This window comes from Plutella xylostella, chromosome 13 (assembly GCF_932276165.1).
Source record: "Plutella xylostella chromosome 13, ilPluXylo3.1, whole genome shotgun sequence".
NCBI lineage: Eukaryota > Metazoa > Arthropoda > Insecta > Lepidoptera > Plutellidae > Plutella > Plutella xylostella.
Window position 1 is genome coordinate 8611867 of NC_063993.1, and position 22918 is coordinate 8634784.

The window sequence follows — 22918 nt, forward strand, 5'->3', positions numbered from 1 at the left end:
CTGCCTAGAAATAACAAATTCAATAAAATTGATCGCAAGTTATTTCACTTTCATCAAGATAATGTTCTTGTAAAGTGTACACAAACATAACAACCTATATCATTATGGAATATCATTATAAGAATGTGTAGACGAGCGGTTTAAAAAAATGATTGCAACTTGTTATAAATGACAAGTTCATGCTCAAACAATCACACAAGCATGCTTAAAAAGTGACAAAGCGGAATATGGTCCGTTTATCCATTGGATATTGAACCTTAAAGCCACGCCGTTTAATATAATTTTGCTAAAGCTACATTCTTTTTCTAAATTGACAAGTTGTGAGTTGTTAAAACAAAACACTGCCACGACACTTTCACTGAGACCCATTCCAAATGTTAGTTATACATTTGAAAAGTAAAAGTTGAGACAAAGAAATTGTGAAGCAATGCTTGATTTGATCTTTTATTTTAACAGTAAATGCAGTTATTTATTCGACAAAAATATTTATGGAGTAAAGGAGATTACGTTAACTTTTATTATATTATTTAGGTATGAAAAACTTAAATTCTATGTTGAAATGCATTTTATGACCAATTCAACACAAACAGTATTAGTAACCGATCCCTTTTTATTTACAGTGGCCAAGTTTAGTTTATAATTTCATTTTATTACACCAAAACTGTAAGTAAAGACTTAATCAAAGTAAATTAACACACGTTTTATAGTTCATAAATATTTATATAAATTGTGTAGTCCAAATTAACACGGTCGTGTTTAAATTGTATAAAAATTGCGATAAGTTTATAGAGTTATCATGATACACATCTACAACATTACGACAGTGCGTAATCATAATATTTTGGGTGCGTTGCGAAGAATAGTCTTTCGCACGTAAAATACAAGGCCCTTGGTTTAGTTTCCTGTGAATTTCGAAACGAAATAATTAAAATTCTAAGCAAATTGTGTGTCAATGCAACCGCTACGTCACTGTCCGCTCCGCTGACTTTAAAGAAGCACCACATTGTAGCAAACCGTGGAAGGTCAAGGCTCGTTCAAATTATGCTTTATGTACACTTATAATGTGGTCCTAAAGTTATTTTGAGACAATTTATCTGCGGCAGGATTACTCCACGAAAAACAAGATAGAGTCGTGGCTCGTCCTATAGAGTGATCCCCCAAGATCGACTGTTGTTACATCCCCGCCGACGACAACATTTTAGGAAATTACTTAGGCTTTTGGTCGTACATAAACTTGGAAACAATAATTTAAAATCACTTAGAAATGATCCCGCTTGAGAATAGAACACGGTAGCACTGGGTGTTGAAGTACTTAAGTATTCCAATAAGCTGCTGAAAACCTAATCAAGGGTTGAATGACATTATCATACAGTCGTAGTTGCTACTCATTTTGTAGAAACCTAAAAACACAGAACAGTAGAAAAGCAAATTGTACGCTGAATATAAAAAAAAACTGGCCACCGTAATAACGTTCCCTTTTTAAAAATGTGTTGACAACCGTAATGTGCTTTTCGAGTTTGTTTTTCTAATCTTGTTAATTAATCTATGGCGCGCACTCACACTGGCCACGTAATAGAGTTGACAATAACCTTTATGGACAGTAACCTGTTTACATTGCATGGAGGTTCATTATGCTGAGCTATACTCTGCTACACTTATAAAAGACAAAAAAATATAGTATAATTTGTGTCTGCAAAAATATTTGAGTTAACAGAAAGTAAAAAATACTTTGCATCTCTTCAACATAATTGTAATGTTTAATACACTTTAATTGTTAAATAATCGGTACTAAGTAAATTGTAACCATTCTTGCTAACCGGAAAGCTCCTTATTTGTTGTTTTTTCTGTATGTTTTGCCAAGCCATGAATGATCAAGGTTAATGTCGATTATTACAAAGATGGATACAAAAAACTAAAGTGCATATCGATAAGCGTTTTACTGCAAGTATATGTAACTTTGTTGTTTTAATATTTTATCAATTGATACCATTTTATATAATGTCCCTCGTAAATATACATTCCTTTACAAATATTATACCTATATAGAGTCATAAAGTTAGGTTAAGGGTTTTTAATTGATTATAGTATAATTGCACTTGACAAAAAATATGTACATTCTAAATATCAAACATTTTACGTTGTAGTTACTAAGTTTTAAGCGTAAGCATACTAAAAGATAGTTATAAGATCTGACATTGAATAATAAGTATTGCCAGGCCAGCCTTCATGCTCGGTAATCACTGTGATTGTGCATTTCATCTATATTTAACTGATCACAACAAACCAGCTAGACGCAGGAAAGGGAAGTAAGCATTACTACTATTTTATGACTAGCATTAGGTAGTAATAAGCTATCATTGAATATGCACTATGACTTAGGAACTCAAAATAAAGTTAATGCTCTAGTAACTTCGTAAACTATTATTATTGCTATGTTGCACAAAAAATAAATGCGTACAAAGGCGAATTTAATTCATTCTCTACCAGTTAACCTTTAGTGATTTGGTGAAAGTAATTGATACTGCCAAAAACTGGGAAGTATGTTTATTCACATCAGGATATATAAAAGTACTTATATACTTAAATGTTACTCTTAACTCATTATTACGTAGACTGCATATTATAAAAAAATATATTCCTTCGACTACCTATTTCATCACATTGACTTCATGGTCTTCTTTAGCTAGAACTGGCTTTGATAGTCTTCAATAGGAGAGAACTAAGAAGAAACTACGATTCTACGATCAATGCGAAGGAAATTATACATTCAAGATAACAAGAACATTTATACTGATTAATAAGTGATCGAGTAATTGAAGCTTTCAGCAAAAGACGGTAACAGCAATTACCTACGTATTCATTAGTCATAATTGCTTGCCACCTTTTATTTCTAAGGTATGGTGTAAAATATAGTAGCGCCTACATAAATTATGTTTAATGTTATTTCCTATGACATAAACCATGATGGTAGTAATAAAATTAAGTAACAAACTTAATAGAAAATTGGAACGCGACCCAACGTGTAAAATAAAAAAAGTATTTGTTAATTTCGCCTTTCTCTGTCACTGATTAAGTTTTTTTTGTTGGATTACTTAATCAACCGCCTGGCTTAGAGATAGTGAAGTTACACAAATTGTAGTGTACCTACTGCCTTTTACTTGTGACTATAATTATTTTACTGCAGCATTAAAGTTATATTTATGCCGTAAAATAAAAATAACAGTACTTAACATCGATGAAAATTATGTTCACATGTAAGAACGCCACAAAGGCTGTCTAATCTAAGCAAACTTTAATTAAAACAAAATATTTCTATTACCACTGGCACATTGAAAAGAAAATATTTAAGGGGAAGGTCATTTGCAGAACTTTGTCGTGTTTAAAGGAGAGTGCTCCACAAACCGGAATGTTATTAGCGAACAATGGCAAGGAGTTCCAGAGAATCAGCGCTGACATTTTGCATGAATACCAATAATGTATTTCCAAATTTATAGCCTCCCTCAAAGGCGGGCTCGTAACGACCCTTCAATTTCCTTTTCAGGTGGGATCTATTCAGGGGGCGCCGCGGATCCTCCTGCCTCCAAACCCAAGAAATAAAATAAATTATTATGAAGTGCTTATAATCGTATACGACGCGAATACAAATGGCTTCTATCATGGCTTCAATTTTTGCGAGCACCAAACACGTAGTTTGATTTACGTATTTAATTTGCTAAACGTTATCGTTCTTCCAAAGGATTGCGACACGAAAACTTATTAGGGGAGCACGCTTAGGGAGTCCCCTGTAGACGAAGTTATCCCAACTAGCGACGGTGGAAATTGCGGAATTAACATTTTGCACACGGGGCTAGGTAAAAGGAAACAGGGACACTTCCCGTGTAAAATCTATTTGGCCAACTTTGTTAAGGCAGCCGAGTCAACGCCGGTCGCGTCTTCCAGGAAACTGCCTGTTAGCTGCCCGGCCGGCTCTGCGACGCGCTGCAAACACCATTAACTACACCGTTTACTGCCCACTTTTATGCACCCGCATTTTGCATAAAAAACACGCTTTACTCGCAAAACAAACTACAAACGAAACGTGCTAACGATCGGCGGGTGTCACGCGGCATTCCAAATAATATTTCATTTTACTACTGTACCTGCAGTTATAGAGTAAACGTTGACTTAAAATCGAAAAGCGTTGATGAAACAAAACGTCGTTCGAAGTGAATTCGAGATCAGCCGCCGGGCGCCGTCCTATTCACTAATGGACACTGCGCTCAGCTTTTTAAACTATTTTAAGTAAACTACCTCAGCCTGTAGTTTCATTTGCCGAGAGCCAACCGTTGATTGCTCTTTGAGCTGTTCGTCTTCGTTCAAAACAAGTTTACTCTCGAGCCATCTATCCGGGAGGGAAATGAAAATTATACGCTGTCAGTGGAAACGATCTTGCGATCTTGATATCACTTGCACGGGTATTAATCACTCAAGCGACTCTTCCTATTTTATTTTTCACAGTAAAATACACGTAACATCATCGTTCCGGTGTGTATTGCCAACTCAAAAATCCACATAAATAACACGGTGCTCGTTTCTTACCCGAATCGCAATTGAGCTATAAACAAACTTAGCGAAAAAGCAACGCAACATTAAAGTGATATAGGGGCAGTTAAATGTGGGATCGGGATGTAGATCAGCCGAACTGCGCCACATAACATCATTGATATGCATTCGTTAGAGAAAAAGCTATTATGTAAATGAAAAGTATCGCGGCGATCACTCGGCGATGCATCATGTGGTCCGGCGACGCCTCCCGAGCTGACACAACAATAGGTTCCTTCCTTGATCTCGGAGGAAGGTGTTCTGTGAAGCACTAGAGCGGGACATGTGTATCGCTATCTCTCTGATTATCTATGCGTAGCTTTTGTATGCGCATACGCTAAATGTCACATTAACGATGGAGATCACTTGTCTTAGAAAGTCAGCGACTGATAGATTGTCGCCACATTGTTAGATTGTTCGCCGGAATGGCAATTTTCTGAGGTTAATGCTAGATATTGACGCAATGAGAGTCATTACCTGTCTATCTGCATGTAGCGATCGGGTTGCACTAGTCATGCGCATCGAAGTTTTCTTTTCACTTTTCCCTTCGTAATAACCAGCTTAATTTATGCAATGTGCCTGGAAGGTTGCATACATATCGTTTTTTACTATACTGCTTAATTGAACGAGTAGTTTAATTTTACACGAGGTAACTGTACCACCTGCATTATGTGAGTCAGAAATTTTATTGATAACTTTTTCTTGTATTCTTTGGATAAATAATTAAATAAATAAATGCTACTAAACTATATTTTATCAACTTTATAAGATAAGAAGAAGTTTAGACTCATAAATTCGTGTCTGTGGCAGCCGTAAGTACTAGAACACTTTGTAAAGATACAATGAGAATCGATAAAGCTGTTTAATCCCCGACCTATTGCACACTTAGGAGAAAATTATCAAAACTAAGCGCTGAAACATTTCAAAACTCGTTGCTTAAGAGATCAAATCCGTTGTTATAAGAAAATAGCGCGGGTTCTTTGCGAAATTGATCGTGCGCGAGAAACCGCAGGTTTTCCGGGTCGGCCATTTTATTGCAGGAGCACTTAGTTGTCGGGTATTCCGAATGTTTCGTTGTTATTAGATATTACAAGTGCTACGTGCCGATGGGGCGATATGGGGCGATGTGAGCCGCCGCCGCCGCCGCCATTATAAGTCACATTTCTCAAGATAACTTTCGAAACCGGTCGTGTGGATGCTAAAATAAATTTGTTTTATGTTGGCACACACGAGTTATGCTTCCTGAAAGCGCACGGGCTTCCTCCACTCGGAAACCAGTCATAGGCACTGACCATATGCGTCCGAGCAACCGCCAGTATTGATATTGCGTCTGTTATTATTACACGTCAAACTAGTATAATTTATAGCTTAATCTGCAGTTAATCTGAATGAACTGCCATCTCCATGATTCATACAAATAACTTGACACTGACCTACCTACAACAAGCATCGACTCTAATAACAATTCTTGTCACTGGAAACATTTTAAAGACATAAACGGAAAGTCACAACAATTCATCATTATCATTACATCGTCAGTTTATCGGTTATTGAATCGCATTAACTTGGTGATTTGTTCGATGCTCAACTACTCATACAGTTTTGCATATTTCACTTTTTACTGCTAAGATTGTAAGATAGCCTACACCGGTTGTTGACGGCCGGTGAGCTTGGCCGTCACCAAGCAGCAGCGCAAATATAAATACTTGCGACAATATGAAATGGTTCGCCGTTCACTTCGATTCAGTGAGGCTTACACTATGTGTAACAGTCGTACGAGAAGCAATGGAAAGCGTTTTGTTGAACTTTTCTAAATGTTTTCAAGTTATGTCTGGTATTGAACGTGGCCACAGGCTCTCGGTCAGCGCAAACTGGTTTCATTATCAAAAGTCAATAACTTTCCGATGCATTCCATTCACGGCCAAATCCCCCGAGTAGTAAATAAAAACTTACACAGCTGATTGTGGAGTTCAAGGTGAAATTTGTGATGTTGGCGATAATTCTTTACAAAAAGGATAAATAAATTTACTATCCGTTCGATAAAACTCTCAACTTTCTTTATGACTTGCGATTTAAAACTAAACTTTCGACTGTCGCCTATCAAATTTTCTTTATAATTATGTAGTGCGCCATTATCCGGCCATTCTTCTAGATTAGGCTGTAAAATACGGTTAATGGGAATCGATAGCTACAAATTATGAGTCGGCTGGAGCGGATACAATTTATGTTTGATCTAAAATGCCCGTAATATGAAAGTGTTAAGACCAGTTACGACATTAATGAAAATTATACCAAGCAATTAGGTAGGTGCTAAAAATCTTGAGACTTTAATAATATATTTGACTACGTCTTACGTAGATGTATACTGTTTCTTTCACAATAAAGGCTGTAGTCGAATATGTAAGGTAATAGACCAACTCTATATAATTGTATGCTTCCAGAAACTTTCTACAGTTAACGATGTAATGTCTATATTTGGTCCAATTCAGATTTATGTGCATACATTATTTTTCGATTTAAATACTGACTCTTACTATTTTTGTACATACTCATACGCTTTCTACCCTTCTTTGTATGTAGAATGTCTTTCTTAATATTATTTAGATTATTTTTCCCGAGTTAAGATTTGGTTCCATGAAAGTTACTATGTATGTTGGAAACATTGACATATCGACGGGGTCACCATACCAATTTCTAATTTTATTGGACACACTATTTATAATTATAATTCATGCACTGATATATATTATTTTAATATGAATTATAAATTCCTATTATATCTATATGTTTTCATACACTTGATTACTCGTAATAGCCTTTTTGGAGCATTTGTTAATTAATAATCTGCCAGTATGTCGGTCGACATACTTTAATGGCGGGTATAATGTATAATAGATAATTAATGATGCATATTATTATCAAGACAGCCGACATCTGAAGCATATCAAACAGTAATTATGAATCGATCGCACCGCTCCGGGCGCTATCTAATTAATAAAATCTGTTAACAAAATATTTACCCGACTGTTACGAAAGAGAAGTGCTTTGTTTTAGTTGAGACGTTTTTCAGCTCAAGGCGATGTGTGTCGGTTTTTTGTTGGTGCCGCTTTTGAGTCGACGGTAAAATGGCGGATAGGACCGTTGTGTTGGACCCTGTAAATAATAAAGTTTGTCAGTAGTGAATGACATTACATAACTTAAAATTACATATTTTTGGCGTAAGCTTCAACACGGGCAAAAACTGGCCAAGGTTCACTAGCGTTCGCACCAATACAATATTATATACCCACTCGTATTATATTATTTCCCCACGATTTCGTTAAAAACGCCTATGTTAATGCATGTGTAGTGTAACCAACCCTCCCGCCGGATATAATATTATCGTCGATATCAAATCCAACAGAGCTGTGTGTGGTGGCTATGGCTAAAACCGCCTAAAACTTACAGGGGTAAATGTCCTGTTGTGTAGCATCGGGCTAGTTGTTGTTATCATCATCCACAGAATGTTATCCATCCATACAGTAATTTTATTTTCCACTGCACAAAAGCCTCTTCAATGGTGCGCCGTTTCATAAAGATCTCCAAGTACTCACGGAAACACAAGGTCCACACACGTGGGTCACACTGGGAGTGGCCTAGGGGAAGAGTCAGCAAGGAAACAATTTAATTTCCCGGAGACGTGAAGGCTGTACGCGATTAACGCTTACCCGTATTCAAAACAACGAGATTATTTACCACCTGTGGCGTGAAATTTTGTAATTTTTAATGTTTCCATTGTTCTTGCGGGTTCGTTAAGATGCTTGATACCTTGCGCATTAAACTGACAATGATGTAGCAGTGAGTATAAATAACAACAGACATAAAACGTATAATATATCTATATAAAACGGGGAATCTTTTATTTCAACTTCAACTGTTACATTCAAGATGTCAACCAAAATGTGCATAAAATCTTCAATGTTATGAATTCATAAAAATCTAATTGAATGCTGTCTCTAGTATGCAAACTACACGAGGAGATTGAGTGAGTCTCTTGACAACTCAATTGCAAACAAAGTGCCTACATTCCGCTAATATAGCACGTTCAAGCAATCCATATTTATGAATGTCATGTCATAAGTTTACTTAAGTACTCCGAATCAAATTATTGTATAGGGCCGCCGATCGCTTTAAAGCTTTTGTATTCGTATTATTTGTTTATCACATGAACATAACTTGAGACTCATAATTATAAAAATGAAACTTATAAGTACATTGAAAAGTAAAACAATAATGATTGTACTATTATATCGACTTAAAGTTGATTGGATTGAAATAGTTTCAAGCTCCAGATGACTTGATTTAATCCAACTACAAATAAAATCTTGTAAGGAAATTCTATTATAAACTTTGTTCTTTTTTATTAAAGCTCTAAAGTCAACCCTAAACAATAAACATACATAATTAATTTACATAATACATACTCCAAAGATAACTTGCTCATATCCTGTGCTGACTCAGATCTTGAGATTATGCACAATTAGAACATATTGTTGTTTAGCAAACATATATTATATATTATGCAACGTTTCATCTTAGATTATAATCTAGCTAGAACTTGCTGTGGAATTATAAACTTGGAATTTATAGATTAATTCTAAAACTAGAACTAAAACAGTTAATTCTATCAAAACTATGTGACCTATTTCAAAAATATTGCTTTGTCAAAGTTCTTCTGCTATACCTACGTATTTATATATTAGTTGTATTATTATATTTATTATTTTACAGGAAAACCATGTTTTTTTTAAAAAAAAAACAACTATATTTTATTTCCTTGTAAATTTCAATATAGCTGGTGAAACCAATCTTCACAGATTTAAGTAATTTATTTACGACAGTTTCTTTGAGTTTTTAAAACATGATTGTAAAGAAAAGCCTCATTTAGTAAATAAGTGAAACTTAAAACTCAATAAAAAAAACTGACAGGTTGTAACTTTTATTGAAAATTTATTTTTATTTTTACCCAAGATTGTGTGAAATTGATTGAGGTAAATATTGTGATATAAGCGACTGTTGTGAAATAAATATTATTACCTAAATACATAGAACAACGCGGACTCGTACCCTCTACTCAATGCCCAAAATACAAGTATATATAAGCCAATGCCCATATAGTTCAGTATTAATTTGTAAAACTGAAACATTGCAATTCCAACCTTGAGTTTCTAAATATTTTCGAATTTCGCGTGTCAAACTTTTCAAGAACAAACCGATTAACCGACAAAGTGGGCATTGCAAATTGCATTCATAGTTTTTTTACGGATATCGATGACGAGAAATCGTAGATAAAGCTTAAATATAGCAATTTTAATAGCAATCAATACGTTCTAGTCCAGAATAAAAAAATAAAAAAAACACGCACTCACGCCTTGTACTAATGTACTCCCTTGCGGGGTAGGCAGAGGTGCATTGCTGCACCCACTTTTCGCCAGAGTATTATGTTAGTCCCAATGTAATAGGGGGCGGGCCTATTGCCATTTTACGGGCACATCCAAGACCCGAGAACAAATATCTGTGTTTAAACAAATATCTGCCCCAGCCGGGGATCGAACCCGGGACCATCGCCTCAGTAGTCAGGGTCACTAACCACTACGCCATTCGGTCGTCCAGAATAATTATTGTGAATATTTTTCGTAAGGTAGTTAAGTTGGTAAGAGCAAAGTTCCTACCTCTCGTGCTTTCAGCTTGTGTTGTATTGGCAATTTTTATTCTACGATTTTTGAAAATACGTGATTTAAAATCTCTAGTATAGGTAACCCCATAGTAAAAAATCACGTGATGAAACAAACGTCAGGACAAATATATTTTTCTTAATTTTAGGATGCCCCCCTTGGTCACTCCATTTTCCCCTAACATTTATTTTACACCCTGTATATGAAAAGAATAATAATAGATTTATGACTGTAGCATCCGTTTGTTCATGTTCAGGTGTCCGTTTCATTTCCTCCCTATTTATTTAGTGCGTCATTTGAAGGACCGTAAAGTTGGGTTATTTGTTAAGCTTATGTTTGTACAGTAAATGGCAAACGTGCCTTAGTCTCTGTAGTGTATGATAAAATACAGGATATCCAGTGGACCAACTACGTCGCCTAAGAAAAAAGGGCTTCCTGAAAAGCCCTTATATATATATAGAAAGAAAGAAGAAAGAAAATTATTTCTAACACACACACACAGAAACAATACATACCTTTACAAAATGAAAAAAATGTTAAAATTTTATAAAAAATTACCATGAATGTTGCTCGGTGCCGTAATGGGTTCTAGCTCAGCTTGATGCTATGGCAGATATACTACACCACACCATAGCGCTGGTTTTGGGTCCAGCTGTATCTCCAGTTTTCTGATGATCAACTCTTTACTGGGCACCCTTTATAGTATTAAATCTTCTACATCATGTGAGTCATATTTTTTAACAAGACGTTATGAATAACACGTCTCTATTTTGGGCGGATTTATTTGAATACAGCAATTACGAAAGATCAAGTTATCTTTTGGCGCGCTCGTGATCTCTCCCGTAAGAATCTGTCATAAAGCTCACAGAGCATTAAACGATTGTTCGACGGTCGGTCACGGCGTGCGCGGTGTGGTCACCGACAAAGAGGGCGGCATGCGGCGCGGTCACCTCAAACCCATGAACTCACGCGTGCATCAAATGCTTGACCGATGGTTTGAGGTGCAAGTCAAAAGAGTTTTGTGGTTTGGGATAACAAATAACATTATTTAAAAATATATAAATGTAGGTACATGATTTTTTTAGAAACAGGCAAGATGAGAGGATGAGATATGAGGATATTATTTTCAGTGTGCAAAAATATTTTTATCTACTTTATATTGCTGCAATCAAGCGATTTTTCTGGTCGTTTCCGTGATATAAAATAAAAAAAAATCAACAGGTACATAAGCAATAGCCTAATTAAGGTAACGCGTCCATATTCCGAGGTAAATCACAACATTTGAAAGTAAGTAAGAAAAATAAGCATTTGTAACCATCAATATTGATGTGAAATATTGTCTTCTGTAAGAATATACGTTAAATTTTATATTTCTTAACACAGATTCATTGATAACACATTTATTATACTTAAAATAATATAATTTATTACACATGTCGATTTACCCTAATACCGAGGTAGGATTATGGTTTCTTCCATATACCGAGGTAGCCTGTTCCATATTCCGAGTTAGTCCTGTCAGAGGCTCCATGAGTGTGGCCATGAACGTAAGGAAATTACAATCGAAAATATCGATATACTTTTTTAACCTTAAAGTACTCCAAATAAATTTAATTATTCTAAATAGTAGTTGAAAATAATGAAAAGAATTAAATACTCTCCATTTATATTGGTTTTCGTGATGATTTCTATTATTTATGTAACATTTTCATAATTCATTATTGCAACTGGTAACATTGGCTAGAAAAAATATTCATAATGCTTCTATGATGGACGTTTCCAAGCGATTAAAAAAAATAATAGAGTAGAGATGGGGTAAATTGATGAAATAGTGATTATCGAATATAATCGATTATTGAACTCGAATGATTTAAACATTTTTTACTATAGTTTTTATCTAAGTATGGTTTAAATTTTTTCCACGATATTTTATGTTCTTACCTACAGTGAAACTATAAAGTCCTGAAATTAATGTTTGAGGAACTAAAATTTTCAGGAGCCTGGCACCATTAGAAAAGAAACATAAAAGTCATAACAATTGTTTTTGTCAATAGGCGGTTGGCTGTTTTTTTGAATTTCTTAATAATTATTAGGATAATCTAGATAAAAGCAACAATTTACGCTTGGTTGCAATTAGGAAGATGAAGAAAAATATTCGTAGTCAAGCTAGTGAAGTTATTTATCGAGTTTTAATACAATGTTTAGCGGAACATCAAGCTTTTTTTTTTTGTAAATGTTTAATAGTTGATGATACGTAATAAAAGTAGATGTGTAAGGGATGAGGAAAAGTATCGAATACTTAGAAAAGCACAAATACCTTATCAGTACTAATTTCCGATGAGCACCTAATGTATTTACCATAAACGAATATGATTATAATAAAAGTATCTACCCAGGAATCGATCCAGCATCGATTATTTTTTCATTCAAGCATAGGTCGGAAGCAAGGAACATTGCACTAGGTACATCTCTATGGCGCATGCGCGCTGGACTGGAGGCACGCCGGCGCCATGTTCAATTTTCCGCCGAAAAGTTTGCCGTTATTCTTTGAAAGTATTTTTGCTAAGTCTTTACATTAGAAAACAAACATCTTTTATTAAATTATTATGTTTGTATTTGCAATATGCAATTGGAAAATCGATAAGGTAAGCTTATGTGCGAATTATTTTAGGAAATTACGTAAAATGGAAATATTTTTATGTTTTTATCAGTAATTTGGCATCAGTTTAGTTACTAACCTAGGTTTTTGTTCTAGCGTTTTCGTTTCTAAACTCACTAAGTTTTGTGAAAATGGGTACCAAGGGTTATAAGGATAAGCTTAATTCTGTCAACTATCCATACAATTTACCTACTTACTTTATTTTTCAGTGACAACAACAAGAAAATGAAAAGATCAACAAGACCCCTAAACCAAACATGAAATGCAGTATACTTACAGGACATTCATTTATCGGGGAATTCTGGGATAACAATATTACAACGGCCATCCAACCACGAAGTAGAAGGATAATGGAAATAAAATACAGAAATGAAATTAGGCAATTGTGTATATAAGTGTTATAAAAACTCAACCGTCGTGTGTGTTATTTCATTCACCCAAATAAAGTTTTACGTCTACAAATTTCTTTCTTTCTTCTTTTAAAAAGAGTAATAAGTAGTACCTAGTAGTAGTTTCGTAAAGTCAGGCATATTTATCCAGACCCCTTTTAAATTTAGGAAGAAAGTCGCTAATTCATCTTGATTTTATGGTTTGATGACAGCATCGGATGACACTGCGAAGGTGTGATGTAGAGTCATATTCCGATTTCCGAGGTACCTACCTATGTAAAATGTCATACTCCATATTAGGGGTTAAGCAAGTATTTTAATAATCCATATTTCGAGTTATCAAATTATCGATTTAGAAACAACATAGATACGTTACTCAAATCATACTTACATAAAATATTGGTAAAAATATGTATCACTTACGTAAATAGCGATAAAATAATACTGTTTTTTATCATTTCAAATATACATACTAAGTTAAGGTTTTCTAGGTAACCATGATTTTTGCGTCAACAATTATCGTGTCATATTAAGATTCCTAGAGGATAGTTTGTACCGCCGAATTAGGTTATAAGCTTGTCACGTTCATCATTATTATTATGTAATCAAGCATATACTTCAAATGTTATTATTTGTAAAGTTATAAGCTAAAAATCATGACATAGTATTTTTCCTTATACCGAGGGTACCTCGGAGTTAGGAACAACGTATAATAAAAAACTGGCCAAGTGCGAGTCGGGCTCGCGCACAAAGGGTTCCGTAGCAGCAAAATTACAGTTAAATCAACCTATCTCAAAAACTATAAGAGATACTTTGATCAAACCAAAAATCGTTGAAAGAGTTAATTAGCATGCATCACCTCTATTTTTTTTAGAATTTTATACCCCGTAGTTATAAAAATAGAGGGGGGGGGACATACTTTTTACGACTTTGAGAGCTGATATCTCAAAAACCGTTCACTTTAAGAAAAATGTTTTTTGAAAACTTTATATCATTTTAAAAGACCTTTCCATTGATACCCCACACGGGTATGTACATCGAAAAAAAAATTTCATCCCTCAGTTACATGTATGGGGGGCCCCACCCCCAATTCTTTTTTTTACTATTTAGTGTCATATTTTTGTAGCGGTTCATACAACACATATTCCCATCAAATTTCATCACTGTAGTACTTATAGTTTCCGAGTAAATCGGCTGTGACAGACGGACAGACGGACAGACGGACATGACGAAACTATAAGGGTTCCGTTTTTGCCATTTTGGCTACGGAACCCTAAAAATCAGGCCATTATACCGAGGTATTTTGTTTTTGAGTTTAAAGGGGGTAAATTAGTTTAAAAAGAGTTAAAATTTAAATTTAATGTAAGTATAAGAATATAATAAACTAAATATAAACTATTTACAAAGTTGAACGTCGTATAAATATTAAAAAACACAATTATTAAATATGGCTGGCCTTACGTAAGCCGGGTCGCGTTTGTATGAAAAACATGGCGGCGTCGCCCTCACGGCACATTACATGAGTTTTTAGTAATTTTAGGCAATTTTAAACATATTTACTACATCAAGTAGTTCCAGTTAAAGATAATGAACGATTAAATGTAATTTTAGAGTATCCAAACCTATTAAAATGAGTAATAATCATGAAAATAAATATAACTCGAAATAAGGACGCCATTTTGAATACCGCGAAATATGGACTCTCTTCCTTATTATAACAATAAATTAATGTAAACATAGTCACATTTCGACGCAAATTAGAAAATTAAACCCTATTTTTACTCAATTTCCCCCTCCCCTAACGGGTGGAAAGTATTTTTGAAATTAAAATACCCCTGAGGTAAACTTAAAACATCAAAAAAAAATAACAACGCTAACTGCTATGATTTAAGCGTCGCGGGCGAGATAAGTCAGTCACGAATAGGGTCAAGCACCAAGGTCCGCGCTTACATAACACCGTAAACATTTCTATCCTAATTGATACACGCTGACCACAATCCATTGTCTTATGGCACCTCATGATTGATCTATTACTTATTAGCTGATCAGGACAAACAGGTCTGATTACTTTAATTACAGTTTAGATTAAACCATTTCAGGGGCATGCAAATTATAGTGTTTGTTCGCTGATTTCGATTAATGACCACTAAGATTGAGATAAGTTAAGGATAAATATGTTACGTATGGGTTAATTACGTGTATCACAGAATTAATTCTTGTCTGCAAGCGCATTGCGTTAACTAAATTCTGTTTCGTCTTAAAATAATGACTGTTAAATTACACACGTTTAAATAACTTTTACAGTCGGTAAATGCAGTTTGTACTCAGAAAATTCCGTAATTAAATTAATTATACTAAGCATCTTAATTTTAGAAGTGTTTTTGTGTTATTTTGCAGCTGATACTTTAATGTTTGCGTCGGATGTTACGTGTTGAATCCGTGTTTTAGCAATGGAAATTATACTTATGTCTTCCTTTTTATTGAAATTAACATTATCCTGTCTTAGGTACTTTTAGTTAATAATAGTTTGTATATTTGTTCATCATTCTCAACCTCATTTAGACTGGCTTATTCCAGAGGATCACAACTAATGCTAGAATTATCATACAGGCAGTATGTATATTACCTTTCTATATCTGAATGCACTTTTTATTCATTATTTATTTATTCAAGCGGCGTGTGTTTTATTATATGAGGCAAACACAGACCACGGGTTGGTATACTAAGGATTCCGTAACTTTATTATTTTTTATCTATCTTAAAAGAGAATCGAAAAAAAAACTTTTTAGCGCAATTAACTCTCATTTATAATTCAATTATATTTTTTTTTACCGGCTGTCGTGACCAGCAGGCACCCAAGGCGATAACTTTATTGATTTGTTGAGATACCGATAATGATCGCTACGAACAATTATCTAGATCTTTTGATAGGAGCTTTTATTGAATTTCTGAAGGTGCGAGTTTTGCTTCACAATATCACGATTCGACTATTAAGACTTAACCTTTAACTTCATTAGGCAAAATGGTTAACAATAGAATATTACTACTATAATATAATAAACCTTACTGCTTAACAATCTTAAATTAATGAAAGTGTAAGTATGTATGTGAATTTCTTAGAATACACTATATTTTAGACAATAATAGGTATATCACATCGGGTTTATCACATAAGTTTATCTAATCTGTTACGTCCATGTTAAGGGTCACTAAACAAAATATATACATAATACTCACCTAATTTGAACTATATACTTGAACCAACATGTCATTAATAAAAATAGAAAGCAATTTGCATTCGACTTGATTATCAACACATTGTGAACTCAGTGTCAATAAACAAAACACTGCAATTGGAATCTTGATAACCGCTCCATTCATAGGGCCATTAGAGAATTAGCAAATGAGCTGTCATTGAAACAATTGATATTTCGCAACAGAAGCCGGCAAGCGTGGTTAATTACGATTGCCTATGTTTGATTAATGTTTCATATTTCACGTGCCTAGTGCGAGGCGTTGTTGTTCGCGACCCTGTGTTAGTTTATATTGTTATTAGATTATTACATATATTACATTAAGTAGCTATTACTTTTTGTCAACCAATGGGTCAAGTGGGGAGGTGAAGGCAGAACTGTCTAATATGAGGGATTATACTCGGTTTCGCTAACAACCGCGACAGCGATATCGCTGAGGTCTGAATACCTAAGCCTTTCAAAATTGTGCATATATACTACAACAGTACATACTGGATGGATGTGATAATGATAACCACTTGATAACCATCATACCGCATCTGACCCTTCCTAGTAACTACATATACTATGCAATATAATAGCCTAGTTCTAGTGGCTCCACAAATTGTGCTGCATAGTAATCTAGGTCTAAAAGGGTACTTTTTCTAACAACCGGCTAATGCTTGCTTCTCACGCGTCTAACACATTCGCGACCCACTTACTAAAGTGGCACAGAATAAGTAGCTTTATTGTCTTACTGCATTCTTTATTCTCCAACAATTATACAATAAATATGACCGCCTCTACGTTAACAATTCTACAGTGTCGACACAATCATGGGAATACAGACCGATAGGAATCTATATCTGAAGCTTAGGTTTTACTTTTTATGATCGAATCTATCGAATTTTTTCTTGAAGGAGTTTTAAAGCAATCATCGGTTTATCAATGAATTATCAACACTGATAATTGTGTTCGTGAGTTTACTATATACCGTAGCGGAGAGTACTTTTTAAGTACTTATACATACCTTTATCCAAAACAAGATAATTTCAACACATAATATTCTGTCAGACCAACGCTTCGAAATCATCTGTTGGTGCTAGTTTAAAATTGTGATTGAAACAATATGACAGGGTGATATTGAATGGGCGCCCCGCTGCGACCGGTCGTGACATTTGACATGACCTTGATAGGACCATGTCATGCCAAGGCTGCTCCATGTATCTCGCTTTGTCTTAGAACTACCGTCGCTGCATGCTCTAGATTCCTGGTGCCATTCTTATTGTGATATGGTTTCTTCTTAGTCATGAGCATGCGCCTCTTTGAGAAGATATTAATGTAAGCTATTTAACCGTGAGAACCCTCTAGTAATAATTATGTTGGTTCAATACAATTTACGTAAATTTGCAGTTTTACCACTAAAAAGTTTAAACAAAGTTTAAGGGGTGTTACGAATTATATTTGATAGATTTATAATGCTGTGCTAATCATCTGTTGAATAATGTCCCAAGTTTTTGTGGCAAGGCCTTTATTGTTTAACTCGTGTTATTAATTAAACACTATAATCTAGCTAGACAGTTTTATTTATGCAATTATTGTTTTTTCATTGATCGAACTTGAATTCTGTTAACATAAATATCTATGCAACTAGATTTACAGAAACAGTAAATTTCAACAAACAAATTATAATACCTACCTGAAAATGGAGCAATAATTAACAGCGGTATGCGATTCTAAATTGTTGAACAAACACGTAATGAATTTGCTCCTAATGTTCGGCTTCCTGTTATTTCCTTTCCATCGAGTATTGCGATCTAAATTGAAATTTAATGTCTTATGTTCGGTATAACTTCTTTATGATCATTATCCCGTGTGTGCAAAAACTGAATATAGGACGCTGAAGGTCTACCTACACGTTACAAATGTAAGACATTGTGAATTCAACACCATTGCCTCTAATACAAAGCGATAAAGCAGTGATTAGCGTGGCAGAAATCTGTTGAATTTTTACAGATGGATGGACTCCCCTATAAGGCACAAAAAATAGTAACATGATTCCATTATTTATCGGCTTTCGATAATGGTTTTAATTTGATAGCTTTTTATGTATTGTATTCCCATGGAGGGCTTAATGGTTTAATGGAGATACTAAAACAAAGTAATGTTGCTAAATCCGTTGCACCCATTTTCCACTGGTACTTCATTGAAGCCAGTGTGAGCAATGAAGGTTAAACACGGGCAATGAAATAGTTCAACTCACAAAATACCGACACCAAACAAACCCATTTTTTTTTTCAAACTTTTAATTAAAAAAATTAACAGAATATTAACGTTTTTAGTTGTTAACATCCTGATGCTCTGTTAAATGTACTTCGATGTTGCAGAAGGCGTCATTAAGCAACATTTTTCCGTTTAGGAGTAATTTGGTGCTTTTCTCACTGGAACTTTTTCATTGCCCGTGAGTGTATAAAGGACTACGAAGGGAATATTTTACATTTATCAATTAGCAATAGATATAATTTTTCCGTGCAATTATAATTATTGTGTCGATTATTTATGTTACTAACAATGGTTTTAGGAGCTCGACCTAGGTCTTGTTTTAAGCATCTATCACCACGATGTTGGTAAACATCAGTCTACGCCTCGTGATCGCTGATTGGCTTGCATTGATTCCTTGATCCCCTGACGCCCTAGTAGTTTAAATTAATTAGCGTTGGATCTTTTGTATGTTTTTTTTACTGATTACGTAAAATGAGTCTAAGTTGACAGGGTGTTTGCATCAATTTGCATACCAATGTTGCTACGAGTATGAAATTGTCAACATCATCGTTAGAACTACAAGTTCAATTTTGATTATTTTATGTTTGTATCTCTTGTAACATATTTTTTGGATTCGCAAGATATTTTGTTAATGTTATGCACTTCTAACTAATAATTTGCCGATCCTAATAATTTAACTATCGATAAAATAATAAGTCCACTCTCAGTTATTGCCCGCAAAAAATCATAAACATCGGTTTGTTAGAAACAGTAATATAAGTCAGGATAATTTTATAATAATACTATATGATTTAAAAAAATAAATCATTATAAGACATACATTTACGGTACCATAGCTTCATATATAAGGATTGATAGTAATAACGACTCTCCTTATTTTAGTCTTTATTTGGTAATATTACCTACCTAAAGTAAAATTTTGTCAATTAAGAAACATTAAACTTTTTACAGTAAGTAGTACCTACCTACTTAATAAATAATCTAATTTAATAAATAATCAGTAATATTTTACAATATGGGTAAATAAAACGACTCTTATGAGTTAAAATAATTGAATGATAAGATGATAACATTACCACAAACTTTAATTATACATTTTATTATAGGTTTAGAACAAAATGCCTTACCTATTATAAGAAACTTTTCAAACTTCGATAAAACCAATCATAACAAAGATTCGTTTTAGAACATAATGGGTATAAGTAATTGAGTAAAAGTTGCAACACACACGAGTATTTAGCCAACAAATTTAATGTACCCTTTGTGAGTATACACACTATTTGTTTTTTAATTGCTATGCACCTAGTGGGTGTATAAAGGTGTCTACACACTAAAGCCGCCCGTTTAGAGGCACAGCCCACCGGGCCGGGCCAGCGGCCTCATTTGAAACAAAACACAAGCTAAGATATAGACAACTTCGGAACATGGGCCTCCTCCTAATCTAGAGGGTTTTTTTTCTATAATCTCCGCACATGGCAGGTAGGTTATATATCACACAACCCAACATTTTATATCCGAAACCAGAGAAAAAATAAGTAGGTACTTTTACTTTAGATAATTTGTTCTTGTCGGACATAAAATGTTGTTACCGTGGCGCCATCAGGTCCGAACTGAGACTGTTAGCAGCTACAGTGTATAGACGCCTTTACCTTGCAAGCCAGATCAATAACAGTTATCGGAGATAACAAAGAAAGTAATTTATTTTCAAAATTCGAACACGCCCGGTGACCTTGACGCGTTACAGCAAGACCCACATTCGAATAACCTTTGAAAATTTAGTTCAGTGATCAGGAGTCACCGGTTTTGCATAATAATGGTACAATAGAAGCGAACGGTGTGAGTCGATGTTACAAAATAAGGCGAAAGAGTAACACCTCTTCGCAATCGACGGGGAGACTACCGCCCTCTTGCGGCGAACTCATGAATAATTCCAAATTGTGACACGGTTCTAACGCTGCGATGTATTTTGACAAACTTACCCATTCTCACCCTTGTCTCTCCAAATTCGACCCTAGGGGCGATAATTTAAAATCTGTAGTCGAGTGAAGAAGGCTTCGCCACGATACGCCCTGAGACGTGTGGCGCGGCACTGCTACTTGCGGATTCTCAATTTGCGACAGATTAGGACCTGTCCATACGTAATGGCGAGAAAAATTGCCTTTTAGTGGAAAACGCCTCCACTCGCCAAGTTGCCAAGTCGCCAGAAAATAGGATCACTATCTTTGCATCTCCGATATAAAACGGTATAATCGTGTATTTAGTACAGAAATAAAAACAAAGCCGAATAAAATCTAAATATAAAATATTTTGTTGTAAACATCGAATAAAACATATCTATACCAGACCTTAAACATGGAGTATTGTTGAGTTTGCATAAAAACATTGTTAATTATTTCGTACTCTTTTAATAACAAGGTTTTATAGCCATTTTTAAAAAATAACTAACTGCTAAAATAATTCCAACCTCATAAGGACATTTCATCATAAAATTGTTTTACACATGCATGCAAAAACATTTAAAAAGGCAACGCTCAAATATATAATCAATACCACTCGAAGACGATAAATTATTATGACTCCCACTTCTTCGGCTTCATTTGTTTTAACGCACATTCACTTATCGCGAAAACTGACTTGAATAAAAAGTGTTATGTGATCCGTACACGAGCCCTTATCATGAGAGAAATGTCGTATCCACTTAAAATTAGGCTGTATGTTACATTGCACAGTACGTGTATGTAATGTTGGACTCAATAAGATGATGTAATGTGTTTGATAAAATAATTAATAGTTAACTAAGTGGGTAATATAGTGTTTTCAATTTACAAGTTATATATATATACTCTTCTTTTGGAAGTTTGTACTTGCAAGGCAAAATAATATAAAATCTACACTGGGCCTTGTTGATCTTCACAACTCTCAATCAACGGTATCAACCTTACAATATCCTTAAAATTAAGAATAACTTTGGGGTTAATTTGAAAGAATCAAACATTAGAAGGTATCTCAATAATTTTTCTCGGAAAACGAAAATGAACGGGTTATACCTAATCGTATATTCTAGACCTATATTCTATACCCTTTTGTAAACGCACCCTTAACCATCCACGGACATGGCTCATAAAATTCATTTTACCCTCTTATACTGCTTAATTTAAATTCGTTTCTCTCAATTGCTACACGTATACTCGTAGCTTAATTATAAAACTGGGTTTGTGACCGCCATTTAATATTTTTATGTTTTATTTCAGGATTCATTGCTGTTTCTGAAAGAGGTCACCTACAAGAAACTTATAGCTAAGGTGCGTATACAATACAATTTTACTTCTAGGGAACTTTACTGAAGGGTTAAGGCACTTGTACTTGTTCTAATTTCCCAAATTTTGCATTTGTCCTGATTCGAGAAAGAACATCATATATTATTTGATAAATTTAAGAAACATAATATAATCATAATAAGTCTAAAGTGCGAAGAGTTTTTAATTAACATAGCGCTGCAAAATTCCAGGTTTACCACAAAACCTATAGGCGATCTAATTTGATACCTGACACCACGCAATATGACACGGAGTATTTAGACCATAAAATTTTCAATTCCATACAGTTATTAAACGTTGGGCCATAATGGATAATATAGGTATTATTACGAGCTAGATTTATGATATTATCGGTAATTTCAGATAGTTAAGTATTAAATTCTTCTTCTGAGCAATACCTCGACATCGACACGGTATTCGGTAGATTAATAATATAAAAAATATGTTTTAAAAGTCTTTGAAGTAAAAATCTAACTGCTCTTGCCAAAAAATACTTTAGAAGTAGCTGGGATTATCTGTAGGACATACGTTTTTTTTACGATTTTAAAGTCTTATTATGAAAGTTGCTTATCATGTCTGGTACCTAACCCTGGCTACAGGAGGGTACCTAACTGATAGAAAATCCACCCCGTACTTACATGTATACCTACTTGTTCATTATATCTAGACGTAAACTAATAATTGGCGATATCATATGTTCCAATAGTTTAAGACTTAAAACTTAACTTTTGGTTTACTTAAA

At 34.4% G+C, this 22918-nt stretch overlaps 1 protein-coding gene across 3 annotated transcripts in view; it reads left to right on the plus strand.

The window, feature by feature from the left end:
- Positions 1-22918, plus strand: part of LOC105387187 — an 81660-nt gene that overhangs the window by 19597 nt on the left and 39145 nt on the right. For all 3 annotated transcript variants that reach the window (XM_038111985.2, XM_038111986.2, XM_038111988.2), the window contains one exon: positions 22111-22161. The gene's annotated coding sequence lies outside the window, so the exon portion shown is untranslated. The remainder of the gene's footprint in view (positions 1-22110; positions 22162-22918) is intronic.